At 42.9% G+C, this 12,601-nt stretch overlaps 1 protein-coding gene across 5 annotated transcripts in view; it reads right to left on the reverse strand.

Annotated features, from left to right (window-relative positions):
* The window catches only part of Kiaa1217 (KIAA1217 ortholog), a 796,433-nt gene that overhangs the window by 339,325 nt on the left and 444,507 nt on the right, over positions 1-12,601 (reverse strand). The gene's annotated exons all lie outside the window — the stretch shown is intronic.

Below are 12,601 nucleotides of genomic sequence, written 5' to 3' on the forward strand. Positions count from 1 at the left end.
GAGGGAACCCTGTAGAGAAGGCTCAGAGTCCACTGGTTTGAGGATAAGGATGGGAAGTCAGGAAAGGGTCTGACTACAGAGACCCTCATAATTTCTGCAGAGGATCAGAGACACCACCCCCAACAGGGCACCGTAGTGCAATGGTTATTTTGAGGTAAAGGCAGAGAAATAACAGATCCAGGAGGAAGTCTCTTCACTCCCCTGCCCAGCGCAAGGTATGAATCTCCCTCTGTGAAAGTGTCCTTGTCTGTTCTCACATCAGGCAGAGGAGGTGGTAGAGAGGTGATGCTAACTTCAGTCTGTAGAACAATCAATCCTTCCACATAGCCCTGAGCTCCCATTAGCTTCTTTCATGTGTTAGCGGTCTCAGACCTCAGAGCCCTGTAAAGTCCAAATCCTTTGCCTTGTCTTGTCACATTGGCAAAGTCATACACAATCTCCAAGGCCTAGCTCCTTTTGAAGGCTTTTGCTTCTTCTGAGATTCCCTTCTACTTGCACAGGAAATAAATCCTTTCTCTTTTATCAGTTTAATTCACTCACCCCAGATACTAGATGTAAGAGGGGAGAAAAGATTCACAGCCCCCTCCATTAAACAAAGAGGAAGAAAGAGAGGAGACGCCCAAATGTAAGACCTGAGTTGTGCTTTAAATATAGGCCTGAGATTAAAAGGAAACACTCTGTTTTTCCTAATATGTTCCATGTCTCTGAAACAACATTTCTCTACAACACAGCCTTCTTCTACTTTGTAAAAACATAGAACAAGAACCAAAAAGAAAAAAAAGTGATGTTTATCACAGAGATATTCAATTCTAAAATTATGAGTACTGAGAAACTTTTCTAACAAAATGGAGAAGTGAAATGCATATCTGTCTTGAATTTAAAGAACACAAGAAAAGTGAGTCCCTTCTCTCTCCCTGACTTTATGGGATTTGCTGAGCTGTGGGAAGGGATCAACTCGCTGAAGGAAGGACACAACTCCACGGCGTCAGAGGGATGGTGAGAAGGTTTCCCTGGAGGCTGTGTTCCTGGTCTATACCATCCTGACCTCTGTTTATGGGCCACCATGGTGTGAACTGCCCCATCCTGCTCCATCCTCCCAGTGGACCAAATGGTTGAGACAATGGTAAACCGTCTCCTCCCTTATGGTTGTTTTTCTCTAGTATTTGGTCACAGCAGTGATACTATGAACATAAATGGTATAGCGTTATGAAAAGAAATCTCCCAAATTTCTCCTCATGGCTTCCACAATCATCCTTTTCCATTAAAGGTATCTGTAGGTGGTCAAGGGATGGAGCTGAGGAGTCCTGGCTTCGTGACCTCATTTTATTAAAGTCAGATGGATTTTTCTCAACTCAGTTGAGTGACCTCTCTCCACACCTCTCATTTTCGGGCTAGGGACAAAACCCAGGGACTTTCACATGGTAAGCAGGATTCTATCACAGCTCCCAGCAGCCCCTGCTACAGTCTTCATTTGTGAGATGGACATAAGAATCCTTGCCATCTTTATAAGATTATTTGATTCTAACGTGAAGGCATTTGTAATCTGTAAGTCTCTTTAGAAAAACACAGCGCTCTTAGATTTTAGCAATAGGTAAAGAATATCTAGTTCTACAAGGCATTTCCCCCTCTCCTTAAGTGATATCTAAGTAAACATTGGGCATAGGAGATAACAACAGTCACACCAGCCAGGCAGTTGGTAATGATACAAAGACTCTAAAGTGTGCACTCGATGTTCTTTATCCGACTTCACCTCCTTTGTGTTTCTCAGAACAAACACCCCACACTCCAGCAACACAACAGCATTCCCCTCTGAAGGCTAAAACTGCGGGAATCTATATCTGGTGCTTAGGAAAGAAGCCAAACCTGGCAGTAATGTGTGCACACATCAGATAAAGGATTCAGCTAACAGATGCTCCTTCTTGCAATCAGCCAAGAACTTCTAATATTCTGACAACTTGTTAATCAACCAACATATGGTATCACTTTGGTAAACACAACTCTCAGATTTTGCTTTTTACTGAGTATTTTCTGAGAGATATAATAGTCCTGACTCATCAACACTATTCACTGGAAATCAAGGAGAGCTAGCCTCCCTCACCACCTCAAGTTTGTTTATAATTACTTGGCAGAAAAAAAATAAATATAGGCATTGATTTCCATTTGGGTATTTTTCTGAGTTAAGTTTTTTTTTTCAAATGCTAGCCTTGTAGACATCTGTGTGTTTTTGAATACCTGCTTGCACAGACTCACATAAAGCACAGGTCAAAATATCTGTAGTCCCTATATTAATTTCCAAGGGCTGCTATAACAAAGCTCCATAAATTTGGCAGCTCGAAACAAAAGGGACTTATTCTTCCACTGCTCCGAAGAGAAGTCAGGTCATACAGGGCTGTCAGCCTTTGACATTTCCCTAGGATCTTGCTATCTACAAATGTACAGGACCTCGTTCATGGCTATCTTGAGATGCATGTGACCTGTAGGCCTCACATTGGAGGTGTCTATGACAGAACCAAGCTTGCTCTCAAGTGTCCATATCTAGGGAAAAGATTTCCCCTTGCTACTTCCAGCTGGTAGTAGTTCTGGCTCTCATGGCTTGTGGCCATATAACCCTAGTCCTTGTCTCATTTTCATAGAGCCATTTTCTCCTCTGTGTTTATAGTGTCAAATTTTCTTATTATAGGGAAACATATGACATATGAGTAGTGTCCACTCTGTGCCAGTATGGCCTCACTTTAGCTTGTGGGAAGTATCATCCCAGGGCAGGTAGACTTGGGCTGTATGAGTAAGCTTAGAGGATACAAGGCAGTCAGCATGATTCTTCATTTGGTCTCTAACTCAGTTTCTACCTCTAGGTTCCTGCCTTGAGTTCCTGCCCTGACTTCCCTGGATGATGGGCTGTCACTTGGAAGTGTAAGATGAAGTAAACCCTTTCATTTCCAATATGCTTGTGGTTAGAGTTTTATCAAATAAACAGAAAGCAAACTAGGACACAGACCAAACTCTGGAGTTTGATATTTAGAAGGAAACACAGACTGGGATGTGGCCCAGCAGTAAAACACTTGCCTAGCATGAGTGAGAGCCTGGGTATCTCCTCAGTGTGACTTTCTTTTCTGCAGTTTCTGGCTCAGGAGACAGGGGGAGGGGGAGGCGCAAAATTTTTGGGTCACTCAACTAAAATTGACACTGACATTAATGCATCAATGTTAATAACCAGTGGATATTTATTATTTTCTACAGGTCAGGCAGTATTCTGAGACTTTTAAAATCTAGAATTATCTAGAGAAAATTCCAGTTTTATAATCAGTTGTCTGCTTCCAGTGCCTATGAAAGACTTCAATGAGATTGAGTTGAACCATCCTGCAGCTGGAATATTGAACCAATTACTTGGGAGTCCTAGGTTGTTTTGGTAACCTTTGAGTGGAAAGCCTCTGTCAATCACCTTGTTACTTTATTGAAACTCACTATTTTGGGCGCAGATCAAAGAAAAGAGCCACAGTTTAAGAAGGAGCCAGTAAGGTGATGGTGTTATCAATGGGATATGGTACTAGCAAAGGAAGAAAATGAAAACAAATAAATAAAGGCTCTGTTAGTCAGCTTTCTGTTGCTCGGTAACAAATAACAGAGAGAATCGATTGATTTGGAGAACAGGTTTGTTTTGGCTTGTGGCTTTGGGGCTTTCAATCTGTCACTGGTTGCTTCGGGACAGAACTGCACAGTAGGAGTATATAGCTGAACAAAGGCCACTTCTCAGAGGCCAGTAAATAAAAGCAGAGGAAGAAAGGACAGGGTCCCACAATCCCTTTCATGGACACATTGCCAGTTGCCTGAGACCACTCTCACTCTGTAGATCCTTTAAGACAGCTTAAAGTGTCTCCCACCTCTCAATGGTGTCATGCTGGGATGTAGCCTTGAACATGTGGACTTTTGAGGACCACCTAATATCAAAATCATAGTGGATCCCAGACACCTACAGGAATCAACTATTTATTTTCATGGAATCAAGATTTGGGGGTTCTGAGTGGCAGAGCCATGAGCAGCATGGGCTTCAGGCCTTAAACAATGTCTATTTCCATGTAGACACTAGCACTAGCCAACATTCTGTAGCATCTATATGTGCTGATCATATTTTAACCACTGGAAACTATTAACTTATTCAATCTGATAATGGCTTACTAGGGGTGGAGGTGGCTCTCATCTCAGTTCCACAAGGGATAAAGTAGAGGCCCAGAGGGGCTAACTAGTCTCCCAAGGTCATCTACTCATATGCACAGGGGTCAGGCCCTGCATGTAAAGAGTTGGTGTCCAGGTCTGTGATGTTAGGCTCCATACAACTCTGTCTCTCTGAATCTAGAAGTAAAAAGAGCACCTCTCCATGGTCGTGTAGGAGATAGTCCATCTAGCTCCAACCAATGATTTGACAGCATTCCTTTTTAAGATTTGTCTCCTCTTTCACCACTTTCGGGCAAGACAGAAGGAGCCATGAGATCCCACTCACAGGTTTGCTATCTTAATGGAAACTTGGGCTCTTGCCAAGCATGGTGGTGCAGGTCTGTAATCCAGCACCCAAAGCACTGGGGTGGAAGGATCATCAGCTAAGGTGAGTGAGGCAGTAAGGCACCATCTCAAAACAAACCAATGAACCACCACCCACGCAGGGTTTGAATTTGTTCAGCTCTTTTCTGTAGAGCCTTTTGTGAACTACACGCTTAATGCAGCAGCCTGTGGTTTGGGGGCTTCAAGTTTGGCTCTTCCGGCAAGCAGTTTACTGCCTCTCTGGGCCTCAGTTTCCTCCTTGGTGATATGGGTATGGTGGTATTTTATTTGTACTGAAATGTGATTTTAATTGTATGTTAATAAATAAAGTTGCCCGGGGGTCAGAGCTATCAGAGCCATAGGAAGAGCGTGGTGGTGGCGCATGCCTTTAATCCCAGCACTTGGTGGGCAGAGCTAGGTAGATCTCTGTGTGGTCAAGGATACAGCCGGCATTAGAGACACACGCCTTTAATCTCAATACCATAGAAGACCTGGAGGGCTGTACAACAGACAGTGACGAGGCAGTCATGTGGTTGGTTTTACAACCAATGAGAAGGCAGAACAGAAAGTCTATATAAAGACAAACAGACAGGAAGTAGCTCTCTTTCGGAGAGGTTTCTTGGCTGAAGAGGCTATCTGCAACAGGCGGGTAAGGCTCTTAGCTCTGATCTCTTGGCTTTCTTCTTTGCATTGGTTCTGTGTTTCTTATTTAATAAGACGGTTGGTTACATCTGCAATATGGGGATAACCAACTGTCCCTGTCTTGGCAAAACAAACAACAAACAAACAGATGAAAAACACCAGTATAGACAATATCATGGTGCTGCTCCTGAAGTAATGCCTGGGATCCAGCCCACTCTTCCTAGCCTGCAGGAAGCTTTCACAATGCTTAGCTCTGTGCTTGTCATTTTAATTATGATGTTGATTATCAGCATCTTTGAAGGAAAATGATATTTTATTTTAAATGCCTTCAGTGATTTTTTTTTTACACTACACTCATTTTTGATATATGTTGAGGGTCTCTTTTACAAATAAAACAATAAAAATCACTTAAAAACAACAGAGAATGTAGAGTATCAGTCTTCCTAGCACCCTATCTATGACCCTGATTGTCAAATAATTTTGATGCAAGTATTTCCTGCATCTTTTCTTGTTATTGGTAAGTATTTTGATGTTAAAAATTCACTTCCTGAATGGAGGTGAAGGGGATGATGGTGATAAGGATGGTGGAACTCTGAGTAATTCCCACTTGGTGTCACTGAGTGTTTATGTGATTGACATCTGTTTGCTCTTGGCAGACTGATCCAGCCAGTCTAAGCCAGTCTAAGCATTTAACTCTCCTGAATAAGTTGGTAAAGTTCAGTTTTGCTGATGCCATTCAGAGAAAAGCAAATGTTTAGAAAGCTCCATTGCAACTTTTCTTTCCAGTAGGTACTATGGGGCAGAATACTGTCCATCAGAGACCTCTTCTAGAGGATTTCAGTCAGAGCACCCGGCAAACATGGCCTCTCTTTACCCAGAAGCCAGTTCTGGGGACATCTTATGGCTACAAAGCATGCTGGTTTGTTGGTTTCTCACTTCCAGTGCATGGTAGGTTTTTCTCAGGTTTATAGGGCATCTATTTAGATATGTAAAACTCCCATCCACTAGGAATAGGGATGGATGATGTCAGCTTGACACCAGTCAGAGAAGTGGTTCATATATAAACAAAGAGACCTGAATCTGGCACAATGGCACAAGCACGTAACCCCAGCACTCCAGAAACAAAGTGGGGAGGCTGGCAACTTCTGGGCTTTCCTGGACCACGTAGTGATACTCTGTCTCCAGAGAACAGTCAACTATGAAAAGGGACTTTTGACCATCCTAGCCATTCACCACCTCCTTTGTCCTCTCAACAGCATGGAGCTTAGACTTATTTACTGAGTGCCTATCCCCAGGCTGTTGGAGGATGGAAGTGGCCACAGTGTTTCCCTCGGGAGCAGTGCCAGGCAGTAGATGCCTGCAAAGCCCACTGACTCCATAGTTCACAGCCAGCAAAATAATGGAGTCACCAAGTGAGGCAAATTCTGCACAGTGAACTTGGGGGCAGTTAGGAAGGGGTTTGATTCTTTAACCATGAGACTCAGATATACCTGAAAAAGATTTATTCACTAAACACAAAGACCAGTTTCCCCTGGGAATGCCACCTCCTCTCTTTCAGGATTCCGTCTGCTTATTTCTTTGTCCTCTGTGTTTGCCACCAAGCCATGTACAAGAAATGCTGTAAAATATTGACTATAAGATAGAGTCTCTTATATTGCTGTCTTTAGGAAAGAAAAAAAAAAGCCAGTATTGGAAAGTGTGATTCTTCATTTAATCTAGATTTTTGCATAAAGCATGGGTGCATGTAAATAACCACATCCAAACAATAACATCTGGCTAGAATAAAAATCTACATTTCATGGTTAGTAGAGAGAGAGAGAGAGATGTATATATACATTATATTATATCAAATATTGCTCTTAAATATAGCTTGTCTTAGAAAAATTCCTTTCAGCTTTTTGAGCATTAATCATCTTCAAAAGGAATAATTGAGATAAGTTAGATTTCTTCTTTTTCTTTTTTTAGACCTATTTTATGATTGTGTGTTAGTGTGTGCATTCATGTGTGCAGATGTTCAATGCCCATGGGTGCACATGTGAAAACTAAAAGTCAATATTAGTTGTTTTCTACATCACTTTCCACATTACTTTTTGAGGCTGGGGCTCTCATTGAACCTGAAGATTACCAATTTAGATAGACTGACAAATCAGAAACCCTCTCATCCTAGGATCCACCTGCCTCTGCACCCCTAGTTCTGAGGTTACAGAAGCATGCCACTGCACCCAACATTTTAAAAATAGATTCCAAAGGTCCAAACTCAGGTCCTTGAGCTTATACACAAGGCACTCTACCCACTGAGCCATCTCCCCAGCTAAATGAGACTTTAAAGTACTTAATTCCTATAAATTACTCAGATTCAGAAGCAGCTTTACCTGGGGTGCCATGGAAGCAGGATGGTGACCAAGGTTAGACCAGGACCCATCTCTATCTTGGAAATCTTTCCTTTGGTAGAGTCTCAGAAACCTATGACGTCTACTGGCCATAAAGATGCTAGCACAGTGAATCAAGAACAGTTAAAACAGTATAATCTGAGAGATGTGTTCATGGAATCTGGCCCCAGCTTTTCCAAATTCATAATTCATTGATTGTGATTGCTAGGGTTTCACTGTGTCCCTCTCCCAAAGCTGATGTGTAAGAAATGTAAGGTATTAATTGAATTAGATGTAATCAGAAGATGGAGTCCTTAGATGGCATTGGTCGCTTTACAAGAAGAGGAAGAAGGGCTTGATCTAGCACACCTGCTCTGCCGCTCTGCCTCAGCCTCTGATGCCCTCCATCATTTTATGATGCAGTGAAAAGCTCTTGCCCAGTGAAAAGCCCCACCCTATGGTGGTGGATTTCCCAGATTCCAGAAGTGTGAGCTAAATATATTTCTTTTCCTTACAAATCACCCATAACAGGTTTTTGTTATAGTTACAGAAAGCTAACTAAGCCAGTGACTTATTTTTATTCACTACTGATGAACTCCTAGAAATTTTGAATAGAGCTAATTTTTATGACAGTCTTGTTGTGGCATAGAAAACAGTAAACAGTGGATTTTCAAGAGGAAAATGAAGCTGGATAAGGGCCAAAGAGTGAAGGCATTACTACTTCAAAAGTGGGGAGGTGTGAGATTAGGGGACAGGTACAGTTGGGATCTGGAGTGGTTCCCAGAGGCCCTGTGTTAAAGGGCTCAATCCCCAACTTGACACTGTTATGAGGAAGCAGGGCTTAGTGGATTTTAAGTCACCTGTGTGACAAGTCAAAGCGGCCTGTGGAGGCCTGTTGTTTTCTGTTCTCTCACTTTCCTTCTGTGAAGCGAGCATCCTCCTTTGCTATGGGCTTCCGCCAGGGTGTGTCATCAATAGGCCCAAAGAGACTGAGCCACCTGATCAAGGACGGGAACCTCGGTTACCTGAGCCATCGTAAACCTTTGCTCTTTTTAAGTCATTTATCCCAGGTATCTATTACAGCAATGAGAAGCCATCTAACCAAGGAAGTCCCTGATGATACTCTGGGTATCTCAGGAAAAAGGTGAACTACCAAAAGAAACGTGTTCCAGGTTGAAGGAAGAACAATACATGACTATCTTGAAGCCGAATGTGTTTGGGAAGTATGCAGAGCCCCGAGGAAGCCACCAAGACTAGGCTAGGGGAATGAGAGGACAGTAATAGAACTTTGGTCAGGAAGGGCAAGCATGGGCCAGACCATTGTGATCTTAGAAATCGGTGGGTCTGTAATTATGACCAGACATGATGACATATTTACTGGAGCCTAATCCCTGAGTTTTAATGCACTTGGTAATGTCAAGACTATAGACAAATGGAAATAAATACTTCAGAGCATAGAAATACAGTGTGCTGAAGGTTCTTGAAGATGTGGTTGCCTCTCTCCTTGAAGGAGTCAGCTCAGCTCACCAGAGCAGCCATCCTGACTGGAGTCCAGACTAAACTAGCAGCCAGAATCGGACTTATTCATCATTGCGAGCCACACTCTTCCAGCACCTTGATTGAGGGCTTGGCATCCCAGAGGGAATGTGTAGCACACCTTCAAAGGCATTGATGGCACAGATGAAAAATGGCCTCTTGAGACTGTGGGGTCCTCCATTTCCTAAAAGGAAAACAATTTCTCCAGGAATAGAGAGGTAGGTGATGTGCAACAGCCAGCATCCCCAAGGTTAACATGTGTGAACATTGATAATCCAGCATCCCCTGGGGTTAACATATGTGAACATTGATAATGTTGGCCTGTGGCTGCTGAGAGCTGAGCCTGGTGTCTGTGAGTGGAGGAAACAGGGCAGTCCCTTTGTCTCTTTCAGGGAATGTCAGGAAATCCCATGATAAATTGGCTAGATCATTTTCTCTTCCCCTCTCACTGTATCAGGCAGAAACTGCAGTTTTGTTTTGTTTTTCTCTCACCGGCTGGGTCTTTAGACAACTTCCTGCTTTTCTTGAGATTCATTATTTTCATCTGAAAATTTATACTTCCTTCCTTGGAAGTAAACTCTGAGATTGGCAGGTACTTCTCTATATCTTCATGTTACCTTGCATTAAGAAGGCCCATAAGTTGATGACATTGAATTTCATTATCATCGTGAATATTAATTCAAGGCATATAATTTTATGTGTCTATGGTTTATAACCCTAGTGACACCAGGGTTCAGGTACAGAAGCAACCTGAGAATGGAGAGTCTTCCAGAGTAGAAAAATCTCATGCACAGGCATACAAGAGGGCAGGCAACTGTTGCACCATCATAAAGCTACAGTGGGTTTCAGAACTTTGTCCATCTGTTGCATTTTCCTTCACCCAAGTCCTGACCACACTGCTACCCAGAATCCTTCTGAACACAGGACCCTCCTGCCTTCTACCCAGAAGTGGGAATCATCAAAAGAGATGCAATTTAAGTCTTGCACGGACTCCCTGAATCTTTATTTTTGGTCTTGCAAGTTTCTTGTGTCATCCCAATGAAGAGCAATTAAGAACAGAAAAATTACACTTACAGATACTAGACAGGTGTGTGTGTGTGTGTGTGTGTGTGTGTGTGTGTGTGTGTGTGTGTGTGTGTGTCTGCAAGCCTACCCTTAGATAGATTAAAAAACAACAATGGAAAATAAAATAAATGAAATCCTCTGCTTGTTTCTGTTTTCTGTAGCTATTCAAGAAATGAGTAAGGGCTACAGAGATGGCTCAATAGTTAAAAGCACCTGCTGCTCTTCCAGAGGACCTGGGTTCAATTCCCAGCACCTATGTGGCCTGCATGGCAGCTCACAACTGTCTGTAACTCCAGTTCCAGGGTATCTGATGCCCTCTCTGGCCTTCTTGAACACCAGATATATTTATAGACATACATGCAAGCAAAACACCCATGCACACAAAGTAATTTAAAAAAAGAAATGGATAAAAGTGGATTATTAAAAACCCAAAGTTCTGTGGTTAGCTTACCTAATCATTATTCATTTCTAAGCATCTTCTGTTTATCAACAACTAAAATGTATTTCTTCTGACTGGGGTTGCTATTTTCTTTCTTTTCCAAGTTGTTGGGCTCAAACCCAGGGTGTGGCATAGCTAGGCAAGCTCTCCATCACTGACCCACATTCCTTGTCCGTGACTGGAGTTATTCTCAGCATGGATTTTAGTCAGACTTCCCTGGAACTAGCTTTGGCAGCCACAGGAGATACCTTTTTGGGACCAGGACATATACTTGCTGTGGGAAGTGGGACAGAGGTTTTTTTCTGATGATCCTTGGTCAAGGAAAGAAAGAATGAGGAGCGATATTTTTCAGTCTCGATATTCCACTGTAGTAATGTATCTTTAACATTTAAAAAATGTTTGCCTAAAGGTCCACTTCGAAGCTATAGGAAAGTGATTTTTCAAAAAATAAGTTAATAAGTTTTAGCTTTCTTCTTTCTGAACTCCTCAGGGATAAGGTAGGGATTACCAGAGTAATAATTGCTTAAATGTGGGGCAAGGGCCTTCAGTACTTAGGGTGTGCTTTGAGTCTTGGACTTTTATAAATTGATCTGTTAACACATTCCTGACGAAACCAGCAGCAACTGGATCCCCTCCAAAAAACCCCAAATACCTACGATCTCAATAACTAAAAGTCTACTGAACTGCCTGTCCAAGTTATTAGCTAGCTCCAATTTAGTGCCAGGAAGAGGAAATGGGTATGGGTTCTCTTCCCCGGCATTGCCCTCAACCATGTCGGCTTGCATAACTTTCTCCTGTCTCTTAACAACATGTGAACTCGGCCTTACAAATTCTGCTTACCTTCATTTAAACAAAGTGCATGATGGCTTACAACTGCAAACCCATGGAGCCAGGTGGGATGGGGCCCACCTGTAATCTCATCACTGAGCAGCTCTGGCAGAGGACCCAGACACCAACTCACCAAGCCACCCTTTGAAACTCAAATCTGACTTCCTCTCATCCCCTTCCTTCCCCTGGAGCATATGGGTGGGACTCAAGGGCCATTTTATGAGGACAGGCATCTGCCTCCGAACGTCTCCTCCCCTATTAGATCTGCCTTTTCCATGAGTTTAGGACAGAGAGGAAGGATTAGATATGTTTTCTCTGACCAACTTTCTTTGTGTCTTGTGTTAACACAAATTAGCTCTTAGCATGTACTTGTGACAGGCATCAAAATGTGGCTCTTAGAAGCGGACTCAGTGTTTTGTCTGGCAATGTAGAGTCAATCCACCTGATCCTCAGATGCTCTGGTTTGAGTGTGTATCCCAAAGTTTACATTTGAAACTTAAGCCACAGATTAGTATATTGATGGTATTTGAAGATGGTGAAATGGGGGGTGTGGTAGTTTGAATGTATTGGCCCCCATAATCTCAAAGGGAGCGGCAGTGTTAGGAGATGTGGCTTTGTTGGAGTGGGTATGGCCCTGTTGGAGGAAGTGTGTCACTGTGGGGGTGGGCTTTGAGGTTTCCTAGGCTCAGGATCTTGCCCAGTGTGCCAGTTGACTTCCTGTTCTTTGCAAGCCAAGATGTAGCCAGCACCACATCTGCCTGCACACTGCCATTCTCCTTGCCATGATGATAATGGACTGAACCTCCGAAACTGTAAGCCAGCTACTTCCAATTAAAGGGTTTTCCTTTATAAGAACTGCTGTGGTCATGATGTCTCTTCATAGTAATAAGAATCCTAACGAAGACAGGAGGCAACAGATGAGGTCATGAAGATGGGGCCTCCATGAGAGCATTGGTGGCTCTATCAGGTGACAAACAGAGACTAGGGTTTGCTGGCTCCCACTCTCTTCTCATTCCACTTTATAGGAAGCAAAAAAGCCCTCGCTAGATGCAGCCCCTTGGTCTCAGCCTCCCAGGGAGAGAAACAGATCTCCTTCTCTTTACAAATTATCCCATTTCAGGAGTCCAATGGACTATATGACTGAAGATTGAGACCATGTACCTACTCACCCTTCCCAGCTCCGCACGGC

The sequence above is a fragment of the Peromyscus maniculatus genome, chromosome 5, assembly GCF_049852395.1.
Source record: "Peromyscus maniculatus bairdii isolate BWxNUB_F1_BW_parent chromosome 5, HU_Pman_BW_mat_3.1, whole genome shotgun sequence".
NCBI lineage: Eukaryota > Metazoa > Chordata > Mammalia > Rodentia > Cricetidae > Peromyscus > Peromyscus maniculatus.